The following is a 9,415-nucleotide window of genomic DNA, read 5'->3' as shown; positions in this document are numbered from 1 at the left end:
TAGTTAAGAATTTTTGGTGTGCCTTTTTTGGATAATGAATGGAAGTTATTATTGATAGAGGTATTATATAATATAAGAAAAAAATTCCAAGTGGGTTGGTTACCTAGAAGTTCATATGTGGTTATAACGATAGGCTTGATTATCATGTTGGTATATAAGTGGATGAATGCATTGTGGGCTTGCGAATTTATAATTAGACCTTAGAGTTGGATACTGAAGAGGTAAGTGGTGTTATTCTTGAGATAAGAGCTTTGAAAAGACAAAGGATATTGAATCCCGTGGTTTAGACTAATACTATCATGCCATGTGTTGTACCTCGTGACTTTGGGCTTGAACATAGTGCGAGTATGTAATTCAACTTAGACTTTGGTAAGAGGAGTCATCTATAACCATGTAAAGATTATAAGTTGCATCAAATAAAGATTAGCATTTATGAGAAAAACCATAGTTGGCAAGAGTGTTTGAAAGTATGGTTAACCTTGAGATTTCACCATTACATTGCCTAAGGAAGAGTAATCCTATTTTAGCTTCTATTTTTTATGCCTATATTCTATGTTATATAGTTTTCCCCTCGTTATGATTCTTTATTCGAATTCCTTACTGAGATCATGCCCAAGATTATTTCCATTGATTGTTAGTAGAAGTTATGACAATGAGAGTCGAAGGAAATTCATATTTCCTCCTTAGTAACTTTTGGAGATTTTATTTCATTTGCTATCACTTAGTTGTTCTATAAATACGATCATATCATGAATGCTTCAATTGAGTACAAAACTCTCAGCATGAATCAACTTCTTATAGTCAATCAAATCAGCTCAGAAATTAATTTTATGTTAAATAGTCTATATTTTCAGCTCAACTATTTCCTTCATTGGCAGACATGATGGCCTAGTATAAGTATTTAATCACTTCTAATAGTTATTAAGCCGGAGTAATATATTTCCCTCCTAGCATTGCACTCCCTAATGTCATGTATACCTTATTCCATACAATTCCTATGCATGTGTTCATGTTCCATATGTATCATCTGAGTTAGTACACTCTCAAAGGGAGATCCTAGTTACAAAACTTGATCAACCTTAGAAGTTCAATTTCAAGATAGTAACTACATTCTTTTCATTTGAATATCAGCATTCATTAGAGGAGTAAAAATCCAAAGGTGGAGATAATATAATTCTCCACAAACTCCTAGCTAAATTTCTAACAGTTTGTCACTTATTTAGAGGCCCAAAATGAATATTTTAAACCATAGGTAGGTTCCATGACCATTCACCTTGTGTGTAAAGTGTTTTTGATGGGAATCATGGTTATATAAAGAACTTAGAGGAAAGTTGAGTTGAGAACATTTGTTATTGATTGAGTTTTAGTATTTGATCCTACAACGGTCAACTTTAAATGAGTATAACCTCTAGAATATATAAAATTTTTGATCTAAAAACCCTTCAAATGAAAGACCTTCACCTCTAGGAAATATAAAATTTTACCTTAATCTGATATTGGAGTAGAGATTTTTGCTCATTTTACCTGAGAGTGTCTGCCTGCCAAAGATTTGGCGACCTAAGTTAATAAGCTGTCAACTAGTTGATGGGTTGTCAACTCCATCGTCAACCTTAACCAGCAAAGACCTTAAATCATTTAGATATTGATGACCAGAGTTGAAGAGCTGTCAAATAGTTGATGGGTTGTCAACTCCGTCGTTAACCTAAAATAGTAAAGATCTAAATCAAATAGATATTGATGACAGAAGTTGATGAGCCGTCAACTAGTTGATGATCCATTAACTGAGGTCATCAATTGAGAAATTCCTGCAATATTTTTTTCATATTTTCTTAGTGGTAGTTTGGTTTTTTCTTTACCTCAAACTCCTTCCCCATGACTTAAATCACCTTATAAATGATATTTTCATATCATTAGTCATTTTTTAACACTCATTCTCCTCTCCACTCTCAACAAAAAACAAATTAGGGTTTCTTCCCAAAGTTAAACTTCTAAGGCTCCAATTAAAGTTTCTCTCAACAAAGTTCATCAAGTTCAGGTATGTGGGGTTTGAACAAAGATATTCGTCCATTCATATGCCAAAAAGTTTGATTTTTAATTAATTTTGAAGAATTTGGATTACAAGAGTTTATACCAACTTTTCTTATACTTTGAGATTTTGATGCTTCCTTACGAATTGAACATTATTTTGCATATGATTTCATATTTACTTATGTTCTTCTCCCTAAGTGATCTTAAGTATTGATTTTGATATGCAGATATGAAGCTTCTATTAGATGATAAATGATTTCAAAATTTTAAGCATAAGTTACTGAGTTTACTAGAAGCTCAAGCTTATCAATTTGAGTTACAAGTACTACAACGTGATTAAAGTTTAGTTTTGATCTTATGATATCAGATAATACTTAAAATACCCAAGCTCCTTCATGAGTATGATTTAAGGAAGAGAAACATAGTTGGTTTTTAGTTTATAAATATGCTATTTTATGGGGGATTTCATAGTTATGAGCATATAAGTATATATTTTCGAAGTAGTATTTACCAACGAGAGGGGAATAAAGGTTTAGCACATCCTATTTCCCAAAAACAACATGCCACCATAGGTTTAAAGTGTCTCACCAGAGAGTGTCTCCTCGCCTCATTTGGGATAAGTTTAGTGATAACTCTAAGTTAAGGTTCTATTATGATGGCAAGGATAGAACAACTCTCGTCAATGTGGGTAAGATGTTGCACTCAATGCTAGCTGACATGGTTTATGTCGTTTATAAAAATCTCCCACAAAAAAATAAAAGTAAGGATTTATGAAATTAAGTTTAGTGACTCACAACCTTTATTCAAATGTTATTTTATGATTTATGCTTATGTTATTTCATCTTTCAGTTTTATTCATGATCAAGGTAAGTCCATCTACACCTAGTATTCATGTTTTAACCTTATTATTATTATACACACACACACACACACATATATATATATATATATATATATATATATATTAGATTTTACTTGTTGTATTCACCCCTACATACTCAGTACATTTCAGAAGTACTGACCACAAATACATCTTTGTGGCAACATTGGTTCAAAATGTAGGCACCAGTTGTAGCCTACAATATTATGGTTAGGCAGTTTGCAGCTTCCAACCAGCAGATGATGAATTCTCTTTATTTGGGGACTCTAGTCAGTGAGTCTAGTATTAGCCAATTTGTAGCTTCCAACAAGTATTAGTTAAGGCTTCATAAATAGTTAGTCAGAGTTTATGTATTCAATTTCAGTTTTAGTTTCCTTTTGTATCATACTGTAATGTAAATGTTCTTAAACAGTATAGTATTGACCAAGTTTAGCTAAGGACATCTCTTTCACTTATTATTTCTAGTTTTATGTATTTTATTCAGCTGCTTATGAATTATACTAGTATTATGGGTTAGCTTAGAATCATTTGTGGTTCTAAGCATTGTATGATGTCCAGGGGGAAGTCTCGGTGCGTTACAATGTATAAGGAAAAGAACGCATGCGTTCTTTATTTATATCATACATATTTGATTTATGTACATTTGAATTTGAGATTTTTTTTGAATGAACCGTATGTGTCGATTTGTCTCTCTTAAGAATACTAACTCTTCACTTTGTCTGAAGAATATTGTATGTCTCGAGGCCTTCTTAACCTCTTCATATGTAGATATTCATAATCTTGAAGGCAAAGGTATATAGTTTAGCTATTGATAATTTTCACAAGCTATATGAGTTCTGATCTTTGATCTATCTAAAGAACTCTTGTGAGATTTGAAATGGAAGAAATTACCCATTGATTATTTTCATTCTTTTGATGGAAAATATCTACCCTTATGGTTAGGATAAATTTAGCAAGATTAATGGAATATTTTGTAATCTTCACTACTCAAATTCTTGTAGTTTTCAAACATTTAGCTATAAGGATCTTTATGCCTGTTTCTTTAAAACTAATATACTTTTTGAAGCGATATAAGTGTGAAGATGAATTTCGATATTAAAAAACTTGCAATCAATTAATGTAGATATGTATGTGCTAGTTGAACTAGAAAGAAGCATTGAATATAATGAAAAACTCCAGGAATATAAGAATTGTTAAATAATGTATTGACTTGAATTTGTGAGTTTTTTTTTATATGTTTTGACATTTTTTCCTTTCTTATAGTTTCTACATGTTGATTTTGGAATTGATGGATAGTTGACACAATTCCCAAAGCAATAAAAAATAATTTGTGCAAGTTTGTAACTTTTAGAGGCTTGACAAGCCATATAATTGACTTCAGCTAACATTTGATGATTTGAGTACTAGATAGAAATTTGAACTGCACCAGCAGATTTGAAATGTCAAATTAGAGTTAGTAGCATGGTGGGCCTTTATTTATCATATCAATTCTTTATTTGGAAAAAAATAAAAAGGGTCTTGGGGGTCAAATTGTTGAAAAAAGCTTTTTTTAAAACTCTAACATCACCATTAAGTCTGGAACATCAATAATAGCCTAGTAGACTAGTTCAGTTTCATTCATGTTATTCCAAATGAATCACGAGGATCTAATAAAAATCTTGCATTTTAGACAAGTTTTTGACTATATAGCTATTTGGTGCAGTCGCTTAAGCATCCATGGACTTCTTTAGTAATAGCTGCTCAATCGGCCTGGCATTGCTAAAGCAGTAGCCGCTTTAGCGGCCACACACCACGTAAGTTGTAAACTCTTTAGTGTCCATACGTCGCTTAAGCTATGGAAGGCTTAAGTTTCTTGGATCTTTAGCAACCATTTAGTAGCTTAAGCAATCAATTAGCTGCTTAAGCTTCCCTTGCTAATATAAAAACACATTTTCATGTTTTTCCTCCACTTTTGGACCTTTTAGCTTTCGGTTTGGATGATTCTTGATGATTTATATACCATTAGCTTGGGTAAACTTCAAAACCTTATTTCCTTTATTTTTCATCAATTATATCCTCAAAAATACCTTTAAATCTTGATTTCAAAATGAAAATTTAGGATTTTTATTAATAAAGTTTAAAAGGGGTTTTTATTCATTTTAACCCATTTTTGCATGAATTTTCTCTTATAGACTCCAATAACCTTAGGAAATATGTTTTTTCTTAAATCTAATTTTATCCTTTTCACTTTCAAACCCGTTGTGGACCCATCCTAGATATAGGCAATGTGGGTATTGTTAGCTTTCTTTTAATGCAAATTGAATGTTGTAGTTGATTTTGAGCTTCCTTATAAGGGGAAAGATCTATGTTGAAGCACTTTAGATTAATATTTCATTATTTTGGGATAGGTTATCTAAGACCCCACAAATTTGTTAAGCTAAATTCAGTCCTTTAAGCTTGTCAAGGGGTCCTATACTTCAAAAATCCTAGTTAAGCTTCTAGACTTAGTTTATTTTAGCCTTTGTAAGTTGGCAATCTCATTATGCAACCTTAACATCCTTGAAGGGTCTATATTTTTATAAATTCATGAACAAGAAGATCAATAGGTGTTCCCAGACAAGTTTTCAATTTTTTGAAACATGTTTAGATAATGTTCAGAGTTCCAAAATAGTGGACCAACGCGATTTTGGCGCGCCACATCGCCAATCGTGTTGGTCAACATTTATGTAGGCTACCAGAGCCAAAACTTCTGAGACTCGACGCGATCATGGCGCGACGCGTCAAGTATCGGATCACAGAAATCAATGCGCCATGTCGCTTATAGCGTTGACACCCAATTTTTAGTCATTAAATGACCGTGTCCGCAAGGGAAAAAAGGTTAATTTCCATCCCTATATAAGTCTAAAAACATGAGTTTCAGCCATTATTTCACAAAAATATTATTATTTCTCTCAAATACTCTCAAGAACAAGTTTAGAGTTTTCATAGGAGCTTCAAATTCAAGAGATTCTACCATTAGTTTTCAAGAATCTTCCATCCAAGGTATGCATAGTGTTGATTTATGGATTCCTTTCATCCATAAAGCTCAAGAACCCTATTTCAAATTATAAATCATGATGTTTATATTGTGGGTTGTTTTGTAACCATGTTTATCTTGTTGTACGATTCCTAAGTTAGAATCTTTGCATGTTTTTCATGAAACTATATTAGCATGCAAGTTGAAAACCATGAATTGAGTTGTTTATGATGTGAAATTTGATTATTACACCTATTCCCTAAGTTGTGCATGTATGGTGTTTGATAAAATGCCTAAGAGAATAGAAATTGTGCATTATAGCTAAATTATGACCCATATGATAAATGTATGGTTTACCCTTATGTTCAAATGACTCCCATGTTATTGTAGAGCAATGTATATGTTTGTTGGAATGCTCAAAATATTAAAGTATGAAATCATGACATTGATTATATGAATTCCTACCATGTACAATATTATGATAACCATGTACTTCATGAAATCCCCAACTTATTGTATTATGGATTGTTGATGTTGGTTATGTATTCAAGAATGTCATGCCTTGTCAGTTTTCTTCTATCAAGTCCTGAGGGTACTTTTACCCGATAATTTAGCTGTGTGCCTAGAGCCAATATCATGTTTTCAAAATATCCTCAGGAAAACTATATTCAGTAGAATTCAATCAGTCATGTGACTCAGAAAAACATAGTAAACTCAGTATTCCCAGTAATCTCAGAGAGCTCAGTAATTCAATAATCTTAGAAGTATTCCATCAGTCAACAGAACTTAATGAACTCAGTCCAGTTCAATTCATTAATCATGTTCAGTGTCTATTCAGATAAGAGTAGGATTTAGCACCGAGTGAGCCCAAGGATGAGGACACACACTAACAATTGATGGTGTAATCCTTAAAAGCAATCCTTGCACTCTAAAACTATGTAGCCAGCATAGGTTGAGACATCAACACTGAAGGATGAGGGTTGATGAGGTGGATAAATACTGTCAGATGAGGGTCCCACCATTCTCTTTTGGGGACACTACCAGATGAGGGTCACCCATAGCTTGTCTTTATCAGTGACGCGACATTGATACCCTTCCAATTGGGGTTACAGATTGGACTCCAACTTAGCTATAATGCATTATTTAGGGCATATTGGTTAGATGACTACTTGCCATAATTTTAGTTTTAGATTCAGTCTTTAGAATAGAACTCATTCTAGTTTTACATAAATCAGGACTGTCAGATACAGTCACTCAAATCAGTACAGAACTCAGCTAGTTCCATCAAATTTTAGGATTGTCAGATATAGTCATCCAACTTCGTCTAATGCTTAGATCAGTTATTTATAATCAGGACTGTCAGAAATAGTCTTTTAGTTATCAATTATTAGTAAACTCAGATATCAGTAAATCCATGCTATTAGTAGACTCAGTAGTCAAAACTCAGTATTCAGTCCTATCACGACCTCAGTTACAGTTACGTATTCATGCATGTATTCTCACTTTTATGTTATATAGTCAATTAGTATTGCTCATGCATATGAACCTATTGTATTTAGCCTACCTCACTTGCATACCAGTACATTTAATCGTATTAACACATTTGTGCTATGGTATTTTATACCAATAGTTTAGAAGTATGAGCTCCCGAGCATTCTTAGTAGATTAGACATTCAACAGCCAAACTAGCAGTGAGTCCTCATCATTCAAAGATAGCATAATTATTTTAATAATTTTACTATTTAAATAGTTAGGAGTTAGTTGGGGACATATCCCATCAACTCTACAGATTTTAGAAGTTTAGAGGCTTTCAGACTACAGTATTTTTTAAATAGTTTATTTTAGTTTTGGGTGTTATTATACCCTATTACAGACATTGTTTTATATTCAGTATTAGTTCAGTTTTGAACCTTATGGCCTTATAGCTTATATTCCACATATTTATAGTAATTATTCAATGCTTAGATATAGATACCAGTCATGGGTTAGCTTGTGGTCCTTCAGGGTCATAAGCACCGTGTGGCATTTCGAGTGTCAAAATCAAGGCATTATAGGTTATGGCTTAACATCTTTCATATTAAGCTGAGTAGTTAGAAAATAAGTAAAGCATGCTACGAGTTGGGGAAAATAAATATGGGGTTTATATTACAATAATATTATTATTGTTTTGTGCTTGTGTAGGGTTAATACTCTATTACAATTGCCTTGCTTTTTTCAAATAGGAAGATGACATCTCTTGCCTAGTGAATCAACATGTTCTAACGCATGTTGTTTGGTGTGATGATATTTTTTTTGTGTGTTACCCATAGGAAGATTTATATGACACCATTGGCCTTCTCTATCCATTTAAATGTTTTTATTCTAGATGTGATGCCCGTGCAGGGGGTTATTTTGCTTATATAGGTCTTATTCAAGCATAGTTTCCTTTATCCTGATAGAAATACCCGAGGTAGGGGTTGATATTACATTAATGATTTCTTAAATGCATATTTATTCTGGTAGTCCCTAATTAGAGTTAATGATCATGAATTGTAGACATATTGAGTTAATTTCTAGGATCACCTATATACATACGTGTTGGATGGATTGTATATCATCATATTGAGTTAATAGTGAATACTACATCCTTATTCCACGCATACATATTCATGAGATACAGGTATCGTTGATAAATACTATTTTTTAAAAAATAAGACACTTTTAAGAAAACCCTCTCTGTGAACATGAGTTGAAAAGTTGAGTTGAGAGTGAGATATTAGATATTATATATGGGTTTTGAATCCTCATGGGTTATACTTGGGAGCTGTAAGCTTGGTGGGTGTATACAGAAAGTCAAGTGATGGCTTTCACCATTCACCCTATCTATATTACATTACATTACATTCACATATGCATTTTTCATGAATTTTTTAGTTTTTTTTGACTTATGTTTAGTTTTAGCATATTCTTCATGCATGTTTGTGTTATTTTAATTTATTTTTATATATTAGTACTGTTAGTAAAGATGGTGTGAGCTACTATATAAGACTCTTCTTGTAGGTGACATGCTCATATTTGTTCAATCCACCTATGATACCTACTGAGTATAAGTTGATCTTACTCACCCCTACTGTTCCCTTTCAGTGTAGATTTAAGTATGAGTACAAGATACGATAACTAATTTTGCATGAAATGGAGTAATGTTTGAGATACTGGGTGCTCTAGGGATTTTAGAGTCGATTCTAGACCTCCTTTTATCTTACTTTATTTCCTTATTTTATTTTCAAAGACAAATATGCATTTTCAAATTTAGTTATGTCGTAGATATTTTTACACTATGACACCAGGTTTTTGGGACTTATGATATTTTTTTAGACTTTTATTTTAATTATGTTTTCTATTCTCTTGACTTTGTTCTAAAACTCTCGCCTTGGTTTATATTATTGTTTATTTTTTTTCCTTTATCAGTTTTGGTGATATGTTTACTTATCATGGCTGAGTCGCGATAAGTGCCATCATGACCTATTTTTTAG

Source organism: Capsicum annuum, chromosome 12 (genome assembly GCF_002878395.1).
Source record: "Capsicum annuum cultivar UCD-10X-F1 chromosome 12, UCD10Xv1.1, whole genome shotgun sequence".
NCBI classification, from domain to species: Eukaryota; Viridiplantae; Streptophyta; class Magnoliopsida; order Solanales; family Solanaceae; genus Capsicum; species Capsicum annuum.
Note: the sequence above shows the minus strand (reverse complement) of the source record.